Here is a 23,453-nt window from a genome sequence, read left to right as displayed (position 1 = left end):
GCAGCACGCCGTCCGCCGAGTTGCGCGCATGTATTCATGCGGAAACGTCGGTCAAAGACGCCGAGTCACGCCAACCTGTGGGTCCTCGGCCTGATAGGCGGTTTGGTAACTACCTGCCTACCCACCAACCCTCCTTGCACCGGAACAGGGTTTCTCAAGCCACTTTAACGTTGGATTGATTAATAGTTGGAATTTTTCTTTTTTTTTTATTCATGAACCTGTTTAGATATTAGGGGGTTGTTGTTCAACTATGGCAAGAAACACGGTAGAATATTTGTTAAGCCATTCACTTTGTACCGTGCACGTAGCATTTGTAAAATTTCAGCCCACTTAATTTATGGTGATAATCCGTCTTTATAATTTAGATGAATTTTCGCAACGATATATGTATTTTATCTCGGTGCATTTTTGCCTGATACGTTTTTACTTCTTGCATTAAATTTATTACTTGAAGGTAAAGGAAGTTCGTTTTATACTTTCTCGTGCTCATCGACTTTTTCTGTGCACAGTTGGACATTACGGTTAAGATGAAACGACGATGCAACACCAGATCCTGAATATCGAACTCGGTTAACGTTCCTCAAGATTGTGTTTGCTCGGATTCCTCGACAGTCCTCGAGAGTTTGGTGTAGAGTGGATACGATGGTTCGTGATCAGACTGGAAAGTAGGTGCGGTTGCATGCTCGAGGGTGAAAGGGCGAGTCGGGGCAAAGTAATCGTAGCTAAATCGTGATAAGAATGTTTGGACACGATACCAGATTATTCGCAGCGAATAGTGCAATTACGGCAACATTATTCCTAGTTTTAGCAACGTCGAGAAAGGTACGAAGCACGGCCACGTATAAGTAAATCTGTTTCGAAGTAGAGTCGTCCTTTCTAGCTCGAACCGGAGATATTACCGTGCGAGGGTTGAAAGGATATTGAAACGATGCAACAGCTTGCTAGCGAGAAAAAGCAGAACCACTTGTCCCAGACGGTCGTTTGAGAGACGCTGCTCTATTGTGTATACGTTGCAAACTCGCAAACCTTGGCAAGCTTGAGTGCATACAGCCGGCCGGTTTGCAGCTAGGGCTGAAATTAGAAAGGGACGTTGAAGAGAAAGAAAGCCTCCCTTTCCGGCAAAGCGAGAAAAGAAACAGGCGGCGTGGCCTATTGCCAGAGGCTCCGCCAAGAAAAATTCTAACGAGCCACTTCAACCTCGTGGTAGATAACACTTTAATCTCGCCGTGAGCTTACTTTTTATGTAAATGGCTATACTCGTCCGATCATTGGCTAGTGGATATTGTTACGAAACTCGTATCGTCTGAGATGCCACCGATAAGTCGTCATGCTCGAAACGGAATCGCGAATACTTCCAGGGGAACTGTACCCCCTTTTTTTACTCGGATCGTTGGAAACCGATCGTAGATTTAACGAGTTAACGCATCTCGAATTTGAAACGGTAATCGTATTTGGAACGAAGCGAAGCGAACCGAGAAACGCAATGACGCTATCGCCGGCCTCATTGAATATCAGCATTCTCATTTCAGTTCCGCGTAACGAGTAATTTCGTGATTAATGCGCGCCGTACTGCCGATTAAAGGGCAACAAATTGTCTCGGTTCATTCGTGCAGACATGGAAGAACGCGCTTCATTGTATAGCAGGGGATCGATTGTCAAGGATTTATTGACAGCTTTAATCGATTTCCAGAGGGTGACTATAGAGTCTCTGTTTACTGTTTAACGGTTCAAAAACGTCGATGTAAATGCATACGAAATTCGATCGAGTAAAGCAATATTACTTAGGCGTCATGAGAACTCGCACACCGAAATTCGTAACTTTATACAGTCCCTTAGAATGTAAAAAAGTCTATGGAAAGCAACTAGATAGATTACATTGTGGTATTTTACAGAGGTGGTTTAAACGGTAGTTTACAAGGCTAGTAAGTAGAAGACGTCGACTTTGACGAGGCATCCTCAGTCATGGATACCAAATATGTATCCGCAAGAAATATGTATCTCCATGATACGATCTGTAGTACCTTCGCCTACAGTGGTAACCTTATACCGTGATCAACTATGTAATGACGCGTTAAACACTTCCTTTCTTTCATCCTCCTATCTATTTATAAACTTTCATTAAGCTATTTTAATATTTTCTGGAATAAAAAAAGACGTCGATATCGTCGTACGTTGTGTACTAATTTTAAAACTCCTACTGGCAATAGTAATTTTAACGTGAAACAGCTAAACACGGAGAGAATCTAATAGGCCTAAGCCAAAAGTGTAGTCGCTAAGACACTGTTATATCTTTATTATAATTTATATAATAATAAATTATTATTACTACATATTTATTATAGAGAATGATTATATCTGTCTATAAATATAATATTAACAATTAATAAACAAGCGATATTTCTCAGATGATGAAGAGGATGTAAAATAGTATTTAGTTTCAGAACCAAATAGAAATTCGATTAGATTCAGTAAATAGCATATCGTATTTCAAAAGTGCTGTCCTGTAAGAAATGGAAGGTGTGACTTATCGTGTTCTTCCCTCGAAATCTTTCTGTATCCGCGTTACGATCTAAGAGGAAAACTAAATGTCATGTTTCAAGACCAGCGATCGTTTTAACGGTGTTATAAACCGAGGCCTTTAGCAAAGACAATTGTAATTTTCGCGATGGCAGATCGATTTCAATCCCCTTACACGATGCGGGGCCGGTGTTCCGAGAAGACTGCCGCAAAAGGGAATATCAGGATATCGCGTGTCTCGATTGACGTTCGAATGGAAGGAACATCAGTGGACGGGGTCACGCGAACGGCGTGTTTCCTTACGCGTCTGTGCATGCAACACGGTGCATTTGCACCGAGGCGACCGCGATATAGAGGCGACTAGCGCGTGCATATGGATGCGCATAATTACGAAAGTGATGTCGGCCAGCGGGATCCTCTATACAGATCGTGTAAGGACGTACGTGTTTTCGCGTATCCGTGGTCCGAGGAGAGTACAACGACCACACGGCCGCGCGCCACCGTCCTTGATATGCAATGTTTAATGAATAGCTCTCCTCGGTGTGGGCCAGGCCGCCTAGCCAAAGTCAGGAAGCGAGGGAAGTTGACATCCGTGAACGTACGGCTTAAAACGTGGAATTATTCATGTAACGATTATTTTCTCCCGTGAATAGAAATTAACGCGACTCCATGAATAACTAAAAACAGTGGGCCGACCGCGAATTGTCCTGGCCAATTAAAATGGAAACTGTATCCACGTTTCTCTTATCTTTTTTTATTTCTCCTCTCCCTTTATTTCAATTTCGTTGCAAGCTTCAGGCACGAAGGTCGTTACTACTGGTCATAGGGAAACGCAGTCGCATATAATGAACGTTATCGTTATTTCGTTACGACCCCAGTTACCTTTTAATTGAAAGTAGTAACTCGCTGTACTTCCGAATGGTGGCGAGTATTTTATGACAGACGAATGATTTTTATCAGATTTTATTAGCGTCGTTAGGTTCTCTGGCAATACGTATAGAATCGATTTAAAGTCGGGAATGTACGTTCTACTCTTTGGTGCACCGGCGACACGAGGTTTGAAGTATCACTCGATCGTAGGAAAGTTTAAACTCCGGTCCACGACGAGCACAGCGCACGTGGGTGTAAGGTAATTTACAACCGGCCCGGTGTACACCATAAAACTCAATACTTCCCTTGGTGCCCTAAAAGCGCGTCACTTTAAAAGTTCGTAATCACTTCGCAGCAACGTTGACGAGCAAGATTAACGTTTAATAACCCTGTTCTCTTTTGTCAAACTCGCTGAAACGATAAAACTCTTTGAAATTAATGAATTTCACAAATGTCCCTACGCAATTATTGTTTGTAACTTTGAGGACATCTTAACGGATTTATGGTAACAGTACGTCAAATGTACCACTTGTATTACTGTATTTTCAATCTTTGTTCCACCGTACAACAAATTCTATCTTCCCTTCTCTTAATTCTTCGTGATTCCGACCCGCACATTAATAATACGCTCGTAACGAATCTTAAATTTATCCACGGGTGGAAACTGATTGATTAACTTCGGCCGTGCACCCAGTGGTGCCTTATTTTCGATCACGTTCCAGGTTGATTAGAATTCAATGAGCACCGGTCAAAGAGAAACGAAGGAGCATCGAAAGAGAGGGAGTAGAAATAGGAAAACGTATGACCTCGCCAACTTTCAGTAGCCCGGTCTCATTTGACCTGTTTGTCGCGTCGTGGCTAGTCCCGCGGGAGAGTTGCTTTCATAAATGGCCGGGCGAAAGTTTCTTCGAACGGGTAACTTTTAATTTCGAGTTGACATTCGCCTCGGAGAGAACCGGCCGCGGCTAGAAGGAGACTGGTTTAATAACCCGCGGTTCGTGTGGCCTGAGAGCCGCGAGACTATAACTTTAAAAGCCGACCAAACAAAATTTCCACGCCTGGAAACTTGTAGTTTGCCGCGTGATTTTCAACCCTGACTGACTTCCATCTTTTCAGTTCCATTCTCTCTTGCCTTTTGACGAGGACGACGTTTAATCGACTCTATTTGGCTTGTTAAGATCGCCATTCCACGTTTCTCCACCAGCGAGACTCCATCTACCTTCCATCATTTTTTCTTTCTTCTTCTAGTTTCGTCGCATTGTTCTCTTCTTTCTCTTCTTCTATGCAAAAGATAGAAAGGGACCGATATCGTTACTCGACACTTGAAACATTTCTCTGGCGATTTATCACGGAAGATACGTATTCTCTGGCGATTGAGGAGAAACAGAAAATCATTCGACGGAGCGTACGTCAGATTCCACTACATTCAGCGGCCACTTTCTCGTTTAAGTAACCAGACGTATATCTGCGATCGAGTTCAGACTATTCTCTATTCGCCGATAAAGTAGCGCGAAGAGAACGAGCCAAGTCAGTGAAGCAACATGCTCGAACAGTATTAGTCGAAACAGAGAGACGGTCAAAGGAATGATAGAAAAGTGATGGAAAGCGGAGAGAAGTGGCAAAGGTGGATTAACCGATATTCGTTACAAATAATGGGGCCATTCCGGCTCGATATCGCCACAGTGAACACGCGCCGGATATTTCAAAGTAATTTACGTATGTATGATTATTAATGAAAGAGCCATTATTCACTTTAATCCGCGCAGACGGCCGGGCCACCGTTAACTATCAGTTTTATCTATTCGTAAAAGCATAATTCGGATTCTGATGAAATTTTCGCGCAGCGGAACCAACGCCCAAACCTCTTTCACGTAGAAATCCGTGAAAGATACACACAGTCCGCTTAGCTGCCGATTAATTCGCCGTACAAAACGTGAAAAGATACACAGACTTTGTTTAACTGCCAATTAATTCACCGTACGAAACGAAAATCACGTTACCCTTTGTTCAGAAATCTCTAGGCTTACTTCGAAGTACAGCTTTCATCAGCCTGTGTTCACAAGTATCGAGGCATTTATAAAAATTTAAGTAAATCCAGAGAATCATAAGAAATTAACGAATCATTTAAGAGTGATTATTCCATTCGAAACGTTAGGTATAAAGGATTCTCTCTGTTCGATATTATAGTAATAATTTCCATGCAATTCAATGTAATACTTAGCAGAAATTGCAGAAGGATTTAAACGGTGAATTATTCGCTATATGCATCAATAAACGGAGGAATGGGGCTGTTTAATTAAAATTGTTAAAATTTGCAGAAGAAACGGTTGAAAATCCACAGAGGGTGGCGAGAATGACACTGTAACGCAATTTCTAACATCGGTGCACCCTATGATATCTCGTTACCGGGATCAACCTTCTCAAATATTCGTCAAAGCAACGTGCAACGTCCGAGGCAGCGAACTATTACGCTTTCCATGTCGGAGGCCGCGATACACGGCGGCTCTCAAACAGACTTAATCGCCGTGTATTGAGCGATCCGGCCGGATAATATTCATTAGAAATTCTCAGTGCAGCCAGCCGTTCCATTTTCGACTCGACGTGCCACTCAACGACAGCCGCTCCGACTTCATTTTCCCTCCCTGCAACATCTTCTCTTTTCGTGTCATGGCTGCAGCATTTTCTACGCTTATCCGCCAAGGGAAACCCTTCGTCACGTTCGCTTTGGAGCACTCCTTTCCTCGTTATGCACAAAGACAAGGGGATAGAGCATGCCGTTGCCTTTCCCGCTCATCGAGTCTCTTTATGTTGGTGCACGATGCAGCCGGACACTGTGGTTGCGTCATATTCCGCTGCGTCGTCCTTTTCCTCCATCGTGTTTCCGCGTACACGATAGGGTATTCTTATCCCTCTTTCATTCCTTACCTTTACCCATCTTTCTTTTTATTTCACCTCGATCATTGTGATCCCTACAACCCACATGTTGTGCACGTGGTCTTGGCATAGTCGCGTTAACGAACCGACAATAGACTGGTCGCCGAAGGCTATCTTGCACGCGTTCTGCGCACCAGTGTGTTTGTTTGCTTGCTGGTGTACGTTAGGCCACGGAAGGGGAGAACACATCGGTGATGTATTTCCTTGGGAATGTACCAAATGTTAGATACCCCGTACATTGCGTGGGAAACCCTAAAGAGGAGATTCCTATTTCGATTCTGATCAGATCTTATTTTTATCCTACGTTTTCGAGGTTTTAGCGTGGGATGTCCTGTTCACGAGATGGTAGATACAGTAGGTGGGGAACGATATAGGGAGTAAAATTGGTCAGTGATAAATATTTAGAACTTTCAATGATAGTAGTAAATGACGGTGTGAAAATTATAATGGTATTACAGATACTTCTTTTCAATAGGTAGTTTAAACTTATAATCAAGTGACTTCACGAAACGATAATAGACGTTGCTTGTAGTAACATTAATTTGTACACTTTGGTCAAATTTACATTCTGTTGTTGCAAATCGATCAATGTGCTCGCACACTTATGAACGATGGCGTATATGTGCAGGAGGCAACGAAATGAAAATTCAAAAGTGCGTGGAGAAAATTCTTCAAGAAACACGACAGGGAGAAATACGTATACAAACGAGTTAGATAGCCGACAAAGTTGATTCCAAGTTCTGCAAGATATCTGAATTGTAAATGTTTTATGGCGCGGTTGCAGTATTTCTTGGCATCGTGGAAAGAGAAATATTTATAACGTCCACGCGATCGTGCTTTTTCCATCGAGCGTTGACAATGGCACGCGCAGTGACGGCCGATTGATTTCATTTCGCTAATTGAAAACTGACTGATTACGGACCGTTATGGAAAGCAAACCAACATTATTATCGGTTTCGTGTGAAATTAACGAGCGTATTCTCGCGATGCTTTCGCAACATTCACAAATAAAGCCTGCTTCTGTCCGAAGTTCGCAAGCTGCGATTTAAATAATTCCATTTAAAATTCATCTTGCAAGAGAATTAACTCACTAACTGACTAATTTCAATGCTTCGATGTTCAACATCTCGAAACTCTAACTTCTACCTTCAATCTATAATAACAATTTCATCGTGTATTACCATAAATTATCTTGAAAAAAATTAATATTAAATTCGACTCTACAATCCATTTAAATAGCTGAAACTGTTATTTCGAACTTTCTGATTCCTCATTACTATTCATTGTATTATCACGATTTGATAGAATTTGATGGATATTTCGTGGTAATTTTCTGAAAGCTGATTTCAGTTTCTTTACTAATGCGAATCCGATACAATAGAATGAAACAAAGCGACGCAGAGTTCGCAATAGATTGCAGTACAAAGCCCACATGATATGATATCTAAAAGTATGACACGAATTTCGGACTAACTACATAGATCTATCTCTCGTTGCTTGTAGAATACGTGGGTGTGGTTGCAGGTGTGTTTGGATTGTAGGCGGTGATTGGTTAGGATTTGACAACTTTAAATTGGATGGAAAAGTGGATGTGATGAAGCTGAGTTGCAGCAGAGATAAAATTACGGAGAGGAGATTTAGAGATCGTGCCTTTTTGATGATTAGAAAGTTTGCGAATGTTAATCGAATATTGCCCTATCGCAGATTTTCAAATATTTGAAAATGTTTCCATGTAACATATTTAAAGTTGAATAAATTATCTTCTAATAATTCATTTGAATTATCACCACGTGCTCCGTTACAAAAGCTCAAACAAGTCGGGGTATTTCTGTTTAGAAAATGATCCTTCATCAAGATTTTCACTCGAATTTGCGAATATATTCAATCGTCGTTACTAACGTTACTTTATTTATATTTAATGGAATGTTTCGAAGACCTGAAAATACTTCTATCTGGTAAATTGTTCCTTATGAAAAATTACTATCGTATTTCGATACTAAATATCCTCAAACTGCGCTGTGCAACGGGGAAAAACGTACACCACAGGCACAGAACCGACGAAAAAGAGGGTAGTAGATCTGGAGTTGTAGTTCGAGGAGGGCAACACCTGTTCCTTTCACTCTTCAACGCCTCGTGTCCTCCTGCGGGTTGACCACGGGCAACTGGCCAGAAGCTATTAAAAGCGGAAACTGCAAGCGGAACTGGACACGGAAGTAGAGAGCCAAGCCGGAAGCGAGCCGTTTGCTGCCGCTACGAAACCGACGTCGCTCACTTCCTAACCGGACGACCGATTCTGCAGAGTTAACGCGCTCTTGAATTCTACCTCGAAACCATATCATTGTTGTAACGTGTTGAAGGCCTAATCAGAAGGAACTCGCGATGATTAATGAATACGTAATGAGTTGGTGGACGAAAATGAGTCGAAGTTTCCCGTGAAGCAGAATCTCGTGAATATCTTAAATGATCGAGATATCGAAGATAGAACAAAGTTCTCGATGATGGAAAATTACTAATGACTCAATTTCGTCCTGACAAATATGTGGTTTGCCAGTTTCTGGTTCTGGTTATCATTAATTCTCGATGGTAGGTTTACGTAGACAATGATTAATTTCTAAGATGGCTATTCGCGCTGTATATTAATTTTTTTTATTAAAATACGTATCTATTTGTGTGCGATAAATATCTTGTAATTTTTATATACATTTCTAGATAGATTTTCAATTTTATCACTATAATCACGACGCTCGTGTTTCGTTACAATGCTGATAAAATTTCAAAAAGTTTCCTAGAACGTATATAATATATTCGTAAAAGTTTTCTATGGTAAGCGTTCGAAGATACTTACGCGAACCAGTGTGCGTTTCGATTTCATGAAAATTCACGTTTAATTCCAACGAGTTAGTCGGTTCAAACAATACATCACGAAACATCGTTGAAGGTGTCGCACGAAAGCCGTAGCCAAACCGCGTGTCACAGCTGCACGATATGCTTCGGGAAAATATGTTTCCATGGATTATTGGACGGGACACGGGTGCATCTCTTTTTGCGAATAAAACGCGATCGGTGCGACGTTGTCGGAAATTCGAGCGTCCTCTCAAATCTACATATCCTCGAACAACGTCGGAGGCTTCTTTCTTTACGAAACAAAAACTGGATTTTACCAAGAAAAACGATTTCGTTCCCCGGAACGATAGTGACATTGTTTTTCCACGATCGTCGAACAATGACGTCGTACAACTTGAAACCGATATCGAGAAATAGAAAATCAAACTTCCTTTTTCCTCGATGAAATATCGTAGTCGCGCAGTTTGATTACAAAACGATCAATTATTTCACAGGAATTATCTGAAGGAAATTGAAAGTAAGACTCACGGGAGTTTGGTTGAAATGGAAACTTGGAGGGAACAAAGTTACTCTATCGTACGCGGGCCGTCTCACGCTGATCTATGATCTAAATTTAATTGCTCAGAACTGCTCGAGTAGCTGAAATAATTGAGATTTTTGTACTAATTGATTTTAATATGCAAAAAATAAACGACAGGATATTGGAAATTAATTACCTTAAAAGTAATCAAAATTTGGAATATCCAATATTAAAATTGTACCATTGCTTGTATCGCATTGCCATTAAAATTATTCAAATTTCGTGGAAAATATCTCTGAGGGTTTATAAAATTTATAAATGTGTATCAGATTGCAAATTTTCCCGCATTTTTATGCATTTATGAAAAAATTGAAGGTACAAAGATATATGTGTGATGTGCACAGAATGCTGTACGCGGTGTGATAATAATAAGCAAAAGTATTTGAATCGTACTGCTATTAATATTATTCAAGCTTCGTGCAAAATATCTCTAAGGGCTTATAAAATAGTATGTGCTTATTAGTTTATAGATTTTTATGCATTTATGAGAAATTTGAAGGTACAAAAATATAGTACACAAAATGACTTATATTCATAAAAATATAGACAAATATCCACAGTTAAAATCCTGAATTCCTTAACAAGAACTATCGAACTATTAAATTTCTTTTATGGACTATCGTGCGACTCTTTCGCACGGAGTTGCACGCTCACCCTTCGCGTTAAGGTCGAAGAGTATATCGCGGTTATTAACCTTACATCCCTTCGCGAGGAGAAGCGCCGTTCCGTTTGGCTTGCGGGGAGGGTGGCCGCGAACAAGGGAAGAAGGATAAAGAGGAAAATGGAAACGGATTACGGTGCAACCAGTCGATCAATCGGGGGATGAATTGCACTTTAACGGTAATCGGAAACTGAGGAAGGAGGTATGGGCCGAAGCCACGAGACACGACCCTAACGAGAACGAGAGAAATACGCTGGAAAATAGAGAGAGAAGAACACGTACGCACGGTTGATGCAAGAGTGAGACAAGTAAGAAGAGAGAAGGAGGGAGAGGGAGAGAGAGAGAGAGAGAGAGAGAGAGGATGGAAAAGCCAAAGGGTAAGAAGAGAAACGTGAATCGATCGAGAACTTAATTTGATCGCTTCTCTATGGGAAAGAGGAAGCAAGAGAGGGAATAGAGGAAGAAAGAGACGAGCGTGGAGGTTGAAGAAAAGCCCAACGCCCAGAGGTAAAGCTGATTTACAGGGGCCGAGAGGGCTTTCTTCCTTTCTTCCTTTTTTTTTTTTGCGATGGATTGTTCCTTCGCCGCTCCTACGAGAAAGAAACTTGTCTTTTAGTCGCTTTTCTGAAGTGTACTTCGCACGGCGGAATTTCTCTATAGTTTCCTCTGAATTACAAGCTTTGAGTTCCTTTCCTGTGTGCAAAACAATATAAGTATTATGCTTAAACATTTGCATTTAATTACTTGTGCAACAATTTGTTCGTTAATTGAATACATGTTTCAAATAGAATTTACTGATTCGAGGAGGATATTTTATGACGGGCATCAATCTTATTTATATAGATGTGTCTTTGAAGCTTCCAGTCCTCTTTTGTAATTTAATTTTTTCAACAATAAGCGATAATTATTAGAACGGCATTTGTACGATACGACGTTTTTAACGTTTCTCCTGATAGAAACTTTGGTACGCATCTCGCATCTACGCATTCGTTTCGATCTTTCTCATTAGGCATGCAAATGATATCAGTTAATATTCATTAGCCGGTCGAGGAACTTTTCGTACACACGTCACATACCTTTCATGTTTCAACCTTCCCTGCTTCAACGCTCTAACGCCGTCCCGTTTTATTCGCTGTCGTGCAGATGCATCCTCCCTTTGTTCCTCTTTTGATATTAAACTCGATTAATTAGAGTAATTGAAGAACTAATGAACGTGCTTGCTATTCGGTGCCAGCTCGTACGACCGCGAAAGCTACCACGACGATGCTACCATTCTATCTTTGAATCGCGAGTATTCCTGTTATAATCAAAATTCGTACATTTTCGTAATGGCAAAACGTGGTTGAAGACAGGTAAAAGCCATAGAGAGCGTTCCATGTAAAGTTAATGGCCGCGTAATGAAGAGAGTGACGTGCGCCAAGTGCGAAGAACGCAATCGTGGCACGTGTTCTGTGTTTATCCACGTTTCCGACGATAATTGACAGGGTGCTTTTACGTAAACCTGTTTCGCAGACATTACGCTAACAGAAGCTTAGCCGAAAAATGTCGAAAGTAGAGGAGAGAAAGAAGTTTGCGTTTCTTTGTAATGTACACGTATTATTACGAATCGGACACGAAAATGTTTAGTAGACGTTTAAAAAATGTTGAATCTTATTTGAATACATAATTCTAAGTGATTGATCCATTCTCTACCAATCTAGGTCAATCATCGTGTTCCGTACCAAACCTGCATATGTCTGCGTGTCTACGGACGAGGTTATAGATTATTAAAAAAACAAAAATTGGTTAAACGTTTTTTGAGCAAGCTGCATATATCGATAAATATTCCACTTTCGATACGTCATTGGTGTTGTAAGCGGAGGAAATAGAAAGGTTAAAAGGTGATGGAGTGCACAGTGGCAGATGGCACTAGTGGCACGCTACATCCCACTTCCCCTTCCCTTTCACCTCTTTCTTTAATATTTATCCTATGCAGATGTATGAAAATTTTCCGCAGTTCAACTCGGAACTACCCCGCTGTGCTGTTTCTTCATTTGCATTCGTCCTTCCGCGATAACAATTCGCCCGGAAGGGCAATAATCACAATGGGAACGCTGCGGCCGCGAGCACGCATGCGTGACGCTCACTACGTGTATACGAATAATTCATCTTGCCCGGGAAATTTATAAGAACAGAGTTCACGATACACGATGGCTGTCATGAATATCAATCGTTGCCACGGGCCGCGCCGGTTTGATTCACGGCAACGTAGAGAAGCGTCGCGATAACGAAATTTATCGGTCGATTAACTGTGCCAAACGATTCAAAAAGCAATCCCCTATCCCGTTTACGAAAATTTCGATGTGTAAAAGCGGACGTATCGTTCCGACGAAACGATCCAAAAAGAAACATAAAAAGAAATATAAATTTTCGCAAGGAAGCTGTATCACGCGGCTGTTTCCGTTGGAAAACTCGAACGAGACCGTTTTTTCCTCGAGTTCGACGCATCGTTTCGCAAAAGTACTTAAGATCGTAGCGTGCATTCTCTCATAAGGTGTAAAAAAAAGTTGCGAGGTCATAATGACGACAGAAATTAGAAAAGCGGCGCAGCGTGCACACGGAGCGGTATGGGTAAAAGTTCTCACACTCCATTAAGTATTTGTGCCGTCGTTGAAGCGTAGGTGTGAGACCACGGCAATTTTCTCGGGGGTTAAATAGAGAAAAATGTACCGTGAAGTTTTGAAGTTGGTACGCTGGATCGTGTTTCGTATTTTTCCCCCGTCAACGTTCGCGTCCTTTAAGTTCGTGAGATCGCCGCGGCCATGTTCTTATTATAAAATATATATCGTTGGGAACGCGAATACGATCGTCGTGTGTTGTTCGTGTAATCGTGGCCCACATTTCGCTGTTTCGATTCGTTGCAAACCGTTGGACATTTTTACGCGTCATGAATAGCTGGAAAAATCGTACGGGGAATCTGCGAATCGTGCAAAACAACCGATAACTGGCCGAAATAACATCGGTGTGATTAATACAACAGTGGTTTTATTCGCGTCACTCGTGTTTCGTTATCAGCCTATGACGCTAAACTGATCCAGACGAACTTTTTCATTGTACCCGACGAACAAGAGCGCGACGCAACAGATACAGGATATGAGAAAAAGGAAGAGAGCGAATTATAATTGGCGTGCGCCATGATAATTTAATTTACATAAAATAAATCGTCGCCAGAGAAAATGAACGAGCAGATCGGTCATGACCTAAAAATAATCGCAATATGCAAGTGTCTTCATCTTTTCTTGAAATGAACTACAGAATGACATTTACGTCGTGCTTTTTCTCCTACGACGATACTCGTGCAACGACGCTTAGAACAAGAAGCTTCCAAAATTAAAGCGTTAAATGGCTAAATATCCAAATTGGACCAAAGGATACCAAACGAAAAGAAAGTTTCAATAATAAAAAGAGAAGAATGCCAACTTCGATACGATAAATACGGAAGTCGAAAAGGATCGTTCGGTAATAAAAAATGGCAACAGTAATAAAAAGCCCAATAAAGGAAAAGAACTCTAAACAAATGCTACCAAAAAATAATCGCAGCAATAAGAAGATCAATGCGAGAATAAAGAGACGAATTCCAGCAATATGAAGATATAAAAACGCAACTATATGAATAGAAGACAGCGCGAGAGGGAAGAATTGCAGCTATAAAGAAGCAATGGAAAGACATCGAAGAACGAACTCGACCAGTGAAAAGACAACAAAGTCGAAAGCGATGAAAAAGAAACTACAGCGAGTAAAGAGTGACATAAGAACAGCAGAATGAATACCGGCGATAGGGGAACACCATAAAATCAACAGCATAAAAAGAGAGAGAATAACAACAAGATGTACTGAAAGCAGCCTCACCCTCGCTTCGTTTTCGACCCGATTGAATGGCAGTCGCATCGAGAATCCAGCACGGTCGCATCGATTCACCGACATTAATAAACAGCTCGCAGAGAGAAGAAGATAGTGGGAGATATACGAGGCAAGGCGAAGAAATTCTCCTGCTCGAGGATGAATCGTTTCGTGTCGTGGAAGAGGGGCGAGTGAAAAGAGGGATCGTGGCACGTTCATCGCGAACGAAACGGACGACACGAAGGGAAGACTCAGGCTGGAAGGCAGATATCCGGGAATTTTTCCGGTCACGATTTAAAAGTTCGCGTTCGAGTGTTCCGTTATTCATGGCGGAATTATTGCTTGCATTACCATTTAACATGGTTAAGGATTCTGGGGGCAAAATCGTTCTCGAGTGGCCGCTGGGTGAATCGATTCCTCGGCCGCAACCTCTTTTCTCCGAGTTCCCTGCCACCGCGCAACACACGGCTTTTATCTCGAGACCGCGATCGCTCGACTCGCCTTTCTCGCCTCTTTTCTCCTCTTCCTAACGTTTCTTTTTTTCTTTTTTTATTCCTCCCCTCTCGTACTCCCATTCCGTTTGCACGACCGCGCTGTTTCTTCGCCAAGCTTTCTAAGCGACGTTCCTCACGCGCCGCCTTCGATAAACTATACACACTAAACGTGGCAAAGCTAAGTTAGCGAACCGTGTCCGCTCGCCGTGTATTTCCGCGCGATATTTTCTGCTTTATCATGTCGGTGGCTTTCATTTATTACGCGGACAAGATCGCCTGCCCTTTTATCGTTGCAGCCTCGGCCGGCTTTCAAGATGTTTAATTTCTTTTCACGCCGAGAAGCCATTGTTAAGCGTCTAACCGGAGTCGCTTCTTTTTCGACGTCGACCGACCTCAGGTGAGCAAGAGGTAGGAGGAGAATGATTTGTAGCGAGAAGGAAAGGGCCGTGCTTGCGCGCACTTAAACCGGGGGCTGGTATCGACGGGACGGAGGGCCATTAAGCTTGACGAAATTGAGTAAATTAACAGGAAGAGATTCTTTATAGCGGATACTTCGTAAGAGAAAAGGTTGATTAAATGGAACGACACGGTGGCTCGAGTGTATCGTATCTTTTCTACATTTTTCCCCGCCTGAAAATCTATTCTGTAAATACTGGGTCATAATGATCGTTCCAGAGGAAGCACATTGTACATGGGGACGCGAAGAAACAAAGGGAAGGAAAATTAATGAATCACCGGGGAGCAGATTTTGTGGGGAATTCGTCGTATCGTGAGAGATGCAATAAGAGGAAAAGACGATGGCGGATGGAAGGAACGCGTCCGGAGAATAAAAGAGCCGTAGCGAAGGGCGGGGCATGGGGGAGAATAAAGTTTCGAGCAAGTCGCGAGCTGATTTTTCTCCTGAATGGAATATCTCGCGCTTTACACAATCTACGGCATCAGGCGGGTAGGCCGAAACCGGCGAGTAATTACACGTCGAGCACTTCCATAGGAGATTTTCAAAGGTATAAAAATGAATAAAGGAAGGACAGAGGGGACGCCAGGGAATTGACACGATAAAAAGAAGAAAAGAAGAAGAACCGTGATTTTTCTACTGTACTGGCTGGAATATGGCGGATGAGCAGGAAGATCGACATTCCAGATACAAGATAAACCGGTGAGCGATGATTCTCGGCGAGGGAACAGACAACTAAATTTTTAATCAGAATTACTGTGCTTTTCGCGGCGAGACCACGGGGATTATATAAATTTTGATGAACGCGCGAATTAACACCCCTATGATCGTTCTAACCAATTCGTTTAATTTCACCGGATTTGGTTAGAAACAACTCGGAGTAAATTCAACCCACGCACCATTCCGCGTGTGCCCTCACGCTGTGTGCAAGCAACGATTTCATTTACAACATGCAAATTGAATAGCGGCTGCGATACTTCTAAACTAAGATTTTTGAACGAGAACAGAGTTTAAATAACGCGTCCCGCGGGAACTTTCGGGTTAATAGATACTATTCAAGGAAGGTCAACCGGCAGCACGGGCAACTCCTTTTTCACCTTTCGTTTCAAGCGGAACGATATGAATGAAAAGTGGCGACGACAGAAAGAGAAATTAAGGAAAAGAACATGAAAAAGGAAAAATGATACTCTTACTTTTACGATACATTAATAATGTGGTTATCTTTAAAGAAGAGCACAAAGCAACGCCAAGTCCTTGTAGAAACGAGTGAAAGTAATTAAAAGTATCATCAAAGTTCCGACAGTTAAACCAAATGGCAGCTCTCTCCGGTCTCTAAATTCACCTAGAACTGGCTAAATTGTGGAACTTTCAGTGGAGCATCGGTTCCTTAAAACTCGTCAGAGTGACTTCCAGATAGCGTCTCGGAAAAATAACTTCTTTCGTCCAATTTCGATACTTTCGAAGCTGCGGCCCTTGCTCCTGGCCGTTGCACCGGTGCACGAATTATAGTATTATCGAGCTACTTTATTTTCTTCCTCGATCCTCCATTCTCATCCCGCCCAGATTTACGCCTCTGAAACGCAGGGAAATTTTACGATTCCGCCAGACAGACGGTTAACTAGCGAATAATTCTCAGTCATGTCGAAACGCAACGACTTTTTCTTTCGCGTAATCAACGACTCGAGTCTCTCTTGTATCATCGTGAAACCGCTGTTTTCTTTTTTAAGGAAACGCTGTTTCATTGGTAAAAGCGTTTTTATTCTTGCTGATGGAAGGAAGTTGGACGTGTCTCTGAAGCTCGTGGCTAAAACTTGTTTGCTAGTGAAAAAGAAACGCCGCGAGACTTCTCGTTCTTCGTTTCATTCCGCAAGAGGCACGGAGCGCCGAAGAAAAAGCTGTTTCCATTGAAATTGAGGAAGTTGCCGAGTGAAATAGGATTTTCCAGTCTAATAACGATGATCGACTTACCTACTTCTATTTAAACACACTCAATTACATTAGGTTGTTTACTCCTTTGGTTAAGGATCGAAGAATATCCTTGATGATTTTATTTAAAAGAAAGTTTACGGGAAAGTTCCAATTTGCTTGAGGAAAATTTTCTCTTCTATATAAGATTCACTTCGATCGAAGCTTTCGTGTTCTACAGAAATTTCAATTCAAACGATACCAATTCGCTATTAACCTATATACATTTACACAGGGAAAATGAAAGTACTTCCCTTGCCTTAAAAAAACGGAGAAAAGCTTCAAAAATTGTAGAAAACTCAAGATATCGATAATTTGTGTACGATAAAATAATAATCGATAACAAACGTTCTTCTACGGTTGTATTAGAAGTACAGTGTTCCGATGTAATTCTTACATGGAAAATGCGATAGAACAAAGATATCAACGTTTTGATCGAAATTGCACCAGATATCCAACTACTCGTGGCCAGAATGTGCGTGATTCCTGTCGCAAAGGATTAAAAAGGAGAAAGTTCGATATATGTCGCGAGAAAACTCAGAAAGAAAGGCGTTTCAATCTGGCCGAAAATTTGAATCGGAGCTTCGAGGTCTCTGAGAACAGTTCGAGATCCAGGAACATTTTTCTGTAAGAAACTCGCGTTTGCCGCTCTTTCTATTCATTCGAACAAAGCCGCTTCTTTAATCGTGGCCCCGGATAAAGCGTGTTTGTCGGTGGCCGAAGCTATTCACGTCGGCATGGCAGCCCGACCTAAATCGACGGAAACGCTTTCCATTTGTTCGCCGTGACGGTGCCGGTATGCTGCGAAACGGCTCCCCTTGGCCTCTGTGTCGAAAACGTGTCCGACCACGATGCGCCGATTCCTCTGGAACGACGCAAATGGATCACCAACTACCAGCTACCCGACAGATTCCAAATTCACGATGGCTTTCCCGCCGTTTCCACGCCAGTTCCGTTCAAAATTGAATCGCATTTCGCGAAACTAATACTTCCCGACACGCGTATACGGTTTCGAATACGATCAATGAAAATAGGCACATGGCCAACAAACGGGTTACATTTCACGCAGAAAGTGTGCAAAGTTCGAGGATTCGAATAAACGATGATTCGAGAATAAATAAATTAAGATATTGTTACGACTGTCTTATAAATTTGAGACTCGCTTGTGTAGACACTGCAGTAAGAAGGTACTATTTATTGCCACATCAAAGTTATTATTTGCATGCGTTATTAGGAAAAGAACGAAAAGTTATAATAGTAAATCGTTACTAACGTAGAGTACTTTAGGTAATTTAGTAGTTCCGACAATTCAATTTACGATCGTTTAAATTGTCACTGACATTAAGAATATCGATTTAACAATGGAAGCAAGGGCAGCTGTTTCCGGAACTTCCACTTTGGGTACGTACAAACGATCGATCAATTATTATCCAATATCTTCGTTACCAAACTTGGATTTTATTTTAAGTTGCAGAATAAATGAATATATATATAGTATATATAACTGTCGTGTTTGATTAAAAAGATATGTCAAATATTTATCGCTGGCGATAAAAATATACCGCACTATTAAAGATTTATGATACACGTTTTGTTACAATCCACTATAGTAACTAACGTGTTAATTAATCTTTATCGTGTACGTAATTTAACCAGTTAGCGGGCCATTTCTCAAGCAGAAATTTGTAGAATCGGTGCTAAAAGTTAATAAAGAAAGATCAATTTCAATTAGGTCGATTTTCGTTTTCGTTGTTGCAAATATCTCTTTAATTCTGGCAGACCGCTCATACAGTACACCTTCTTATCACGTGCAGCCAACGTGACAGACCACGCGTTCATGTGAATTGTACGAATCATTCTTTACTTGATATCTTTATCCTAGTCTAAACATTCACTCGATCATCACTTAGGAATTGTTTGCAACTCTATCGCTTGGTTATCTCATCCTATTCTACATTGTACGTATATGCATACTCCTGTTCATAGTCATTTCGCAGAGATTTATTTCGGTACCCCGAATTTCTGGACTCGATGCGCAGTCCAGTGCGTTCGGACGAGCCAAGGATTTTTGCTGAAAGAACATCCAGTGAGACGCAATGTATAGCTTTGTAACTACGAATCGTAGCGTGCACCGCGGCCAAGATATACAAATACGAGAACTACGTTCAAAGAGAATTTAGACGATGCTTAGAAGATTGGAGCGTAGCCCGACTGGTATAAACTCGATGGAGGAAAATTCATGCATCGTATCTTGCTGGTTGGACCGTAAGGAAGACAGTTGAATTATAGATGTTACAAATAAGCAGCGCTTAAAGAACATTACGCAACAACGGTAGGGAGAATTGGAAAATTCTGCTCTGTATATATCACGTGTGACAGACGATTTGCATATCTGGCTAAAGTTCGATGTCATTATCAAAAATAGCGACAGGCTAACCAAACGTCCCATTACGCGATATTGCTGGAACGAGTTGCGCGGAAAGAAACCGCGTTCCCCATTCTCTACAGGTCATTGTTCACCGCCTGTGACCGGTGATAATTTCTCGCTGTGGATCAAAAATAACGACAAGAATTGTTCGGTTCATTGAGCAAAAGGAACCATTGCGTCTGCACTGTTTCACCATTGAACTCTCAGTTTCTCGATGGTATTCGCCAGTATTCTAGAAGGAGAAAATCGACCGGTGAACTCGGTAAAAAGCAAAAGCTTGGATCCCCACGCTGGGAAAACGTTGGGACGAACAGCCACTTATACGGTACATCCGCAACCTAGTTTTACGATGACGGCATTCGCGCAAAAGAAGCGAATCGGCCTTATTCGTTGCCTTCGTATTCGCGAGTTCGACGGGTGGAACGTGCATTTGGATAAGTGCTTTGCGAATGGCAAGAAAACGCGAGACACAATTTCTTCTTGAAAGGGAAAGGAAGAAAAGGGAGGGAGGGAGATCGAGCACGATAAGCGGGGAATGGAAACAGCGTACACACGAAATCGTGGAAAATCACTAGGGCTATCTAGGAGACGTGTGGCACTGGAGAAGAAAACGTATTGCGCCGGATTTTGCTGAAATCTCACACTGAGCTCGCATTAAACTCGACAGAAATGCACTGTCATTAACTGAAACGTCTCTCGGCGCAAAAGTGCACACGTAACACCGGATCCGGTAGATACTTCGAACCCCTTGCGGAACGCGGCTAAATCCATTTTAATAGCCCCGGGCTCTCGTTGCTTAAATCGAAGACCCGACCTGTCTTCGAACAAATATTGCTTTCGTTTTGCCCTTTGAAGAGGGATTCCCCATAAATTTTATAGACAGCCTCCGACCATCGAATTATGGTAAAAATATTATACTGGGCAATTGTTTTTGGCTATTCGATTCATTTCTCGATATAAATATTAGATTCGTAATAAGTATTAAGACACTTGCGAATCTCGCATAAAACATAATAACTGATCTGGATAGCTAAAAGTCGATGAATCTGAATTACATGTTCATGCAAGATGACGATCCAGAATACATGGTAAAACTTTCGAAAAGTCAAAATCGAGGTACGTTCATAGAAAAATCGTACACAACAAACATTTTAGTAGTCGATTAGTTACTATGCAAGAATTACTATAACTGCAAAGTGGAGTTACTTCTAGAAATAATCACAGATCGTAAATGTTGGAAGTAAGGATTGCTACGCGGTGTCGTAAAGCATCTCAGTGGTTTTTTTTATGTGGGGATGAAGTTGCCCTATCGATTGCGTCGCTTCCGTCAACGTTGCGCTGCAAACCGTTAACTGGGTTTATGATTCGGACGTTACAACCGCAGGGAACGTACGCAATATATGTCCCCTTCTGCGAAGCATTGCATTTAGAAAGTACATCGTTCCTTAGCATACGGTGGCTAGGCAATAGCGTGATGTTTGTCGTAAAACTGGATGGAAAGTAGCTAAACTACTTTCAGTCGTCGAATCCCTGGATTGGAATGCCAATTAGTTGCTCGTGTACAAACGTCGTAACAAACTCTCTGATATTTCCTTGTTTCAATTCCATAATTCACGAGGACTTGTTAATAATGCAAAGCTAAAGATAGAGAAGAGGCAAGTTAGGAACGCGTATATTTTCCTCGACTATGTGGAAAGTCATGACGAAGAACGTGAACCGGATTCATGGTCACGAAGTAGATGGTGTGCCTGGCTACTTAACGTAGCTAGATTTACTACCTCTACAACCAACTCTGAGTTTCGTTTCTGAGACTACTCCGTCGGGTCTGAAGGGAAGTTGAAGATTAAATCGGCTTTACCTGTATTCACATGTTTCCTGTTTTCCACAAAGGCACGTATTTACCGAAGGATTACAGAGCATTGAACGTATCCGGATTTTCGGGGTAGAACTAAGGTCTCCGGAAGCGTCTTAAAAGATAACTCGTCGCCAGATATCGGGCAACGCATCCTCGAATATAATATACGTGAGAGATAAAACGAGGCAAGCAGAACAGTTCTTTTTTAACCTCGATACTTCGCGAACACTTATTTCTCCCTGTATCGGACAGCTTGAACCAGTTTTCACCATATGATTCACATTTAGAGGGTAGTTTACAGAAAACATAGTATCAAGTGCAGAAACTTTAAAGTAAAATCAATTTGAAAGGAATCTAGTAAAGGCTTGAAAGACAATCTTCTTCTTTACGAAAAGTAGCGTTCGTTCATCCCCGAACGACCGATATTAATAATTTTCCAATTTAAACTTCGTGCTTTTTATGCAGATCTAAACTAATTTCCTGAAAATTAATTTTCCTTAGTCGTGTCAGTTTTGTAGCGAACCGGCGATATGAAGTACGAACAGAGGAAACAAGAACGTCAAGAAGAGTCCTGGAGATTTGGTTTAGAAAAGTTCCTCCATTAGCCAGGAATGTCAGGAGAAAGAGGGCGCGTAAGAGGAGAAACGAGAGAATTCTTGGACGAATTAAATTACATTCGCGAACGTAAACGCGAGTACGCTTCCTACTGCTAGGATGTACGTTACTGGTTATATCCTGGTGCGGTGATGGCGCAATGAAACCAAATGTTCGCAGATCGAATTAGCCGACCGGACGCGTTCCAATTGCTGCGACGATGGTGAGGTAAAAATAGGTCTCGAATAAACCGCGAATCGAGATTTCTTGGCGCTCAGATAGTTACTTACCAGCACCGAGTCGCCAGGGAAGAATGCAATTACGCTGAGTCCAGGTCGTTGTTTTCTCTAGTAGAGATCGTTTGAAAGTAGAATTGTTCCTTTTGTCTTACTAATTTCTTTTGGAAGACAGTATCTCCTCGCACGTTCCACCGTCTTTCGTTTTTCCCCGTGCAGAACTGTCTGAAAGGAGATCGAGGCGTTACTCATGACAGATGCGCTTTGTGTTCATCTCAAGTAGTTTCTACACGCTTAAAGTTAACCATGACTCCTTCGAGTGGTACTTCAACTTCCAAGACGTTCGTAAGATTTTTCGAATAAAAACGTTGCTGTATTTTTTAAAGTATCGTTGAAAGTGTCTTTTCCGATAAGTTATAGAGGTAAAGTTTTTTTTAGAGACAGACTATATACGTTTTCTGAAAGGATTATTTTACAGCAACGTACTTTCTCGGGAATAGAGCCATTCAGGCAACCCTCAACTCGACATACATTTTTTATACTCGGACCGGAACCCGGTCTGAATGATTCCTATCGAAGGATTACAAAAACCGTGTTTACCAGCCCAAGAGACACATAGCTCTTCGTGTTCGGTGTGTCACTCCGACGAGCTCCAGACATTTTACGATCACCATAAAAAGAAGCTGCTCCGTAAAAGTAAACAACGGTTACCTTGATAACGCTCCCCAAAAAAGAACCATAAAAAGCCAACTATATATCCCTTGATAGCTCCCTGTGAGTCATGCAGGTTTCCATTTTAAAATTATACAAAAAAACCTTGTGTTTGCACCACCGAGAGGAAAGCCAATGTATCTCGTTTTGACTAAAAGGAATTCTCCGATAATTCGTGAAACAATTTCACTCGATTCGAATCGGTCTTCGGACTAATCAGACCAGCATACAGGGACTGCGGTTCATAGTTGCGCTTTGTGCCTTGCTGGAGAGTGGGCGTACGAGAATTCAGGGGGCGGAAAGCAACAGGATGCGAAAGGGAGCAGCCGTGTGAGTGATCGGGAACAGGATGGAAGACGGACAAGGGGTGGAAGTGGCAACTAGCGAACGTTTCGAGGAACGTAGCCCGTGGCGAATTCGCGAGCCTTAGC

The 23,453-nt window shown here is 41.8% G+C and overlaps 1 protein-coding gene and 1 long non-coding RNA gene across 3 annotated transcripts in view; one reads left to right on the top strand and one right to left on the bottom strand.

Moving 5' to 3' along the window:
* The window catches only part of LOC100742821 (alpha-2B adrenergic receptor), a 131,354-nt gene that overhangs the window by 73,896 nt on the left and 34,005 nt on the right, over nucleotides 1–23,453 (top strand). The gene's annotated exons all lie outside the window — the stretch shown is intronic.
* LOC117151331 overlaps nucleotides 1–23,453 on the bottom strand; it is a 63,758-nt gene that overhangs the window by 33,471 nt on the left and 6,834 nt on the right. For both annotated transcript variants that reach the window (XR_004461164.1, XR_004461165.1), the window contains exon 2: nucleotides 22,366–22,536. This is a non-coding gene — a long non-coding RNA (uncharacterized LOC117151331). The remainder of the gene's footprint in view (nucleotides 1–22,365; nucleotides 22,537–23,453) is intronic.

The sequence above is a fragment of the Bombus impatiens genome, unplaced genomic scaffold, assembly GCF_000188095.3.
Source record: "Bombus impatiens unplaced genomic scaffold, BIMP_2.2 scf_0151, whole genome shotgun sequence".
NCBI classification, from domain to species: Eukaryota; Metazoa; Arthropoda; class Insecta; order Hymenoptera; family Apidae; genus Bombus; species Bombus impatiens.
This window is presented reverse-complemented; position numbering and strand designations above follow the sequence as displayed.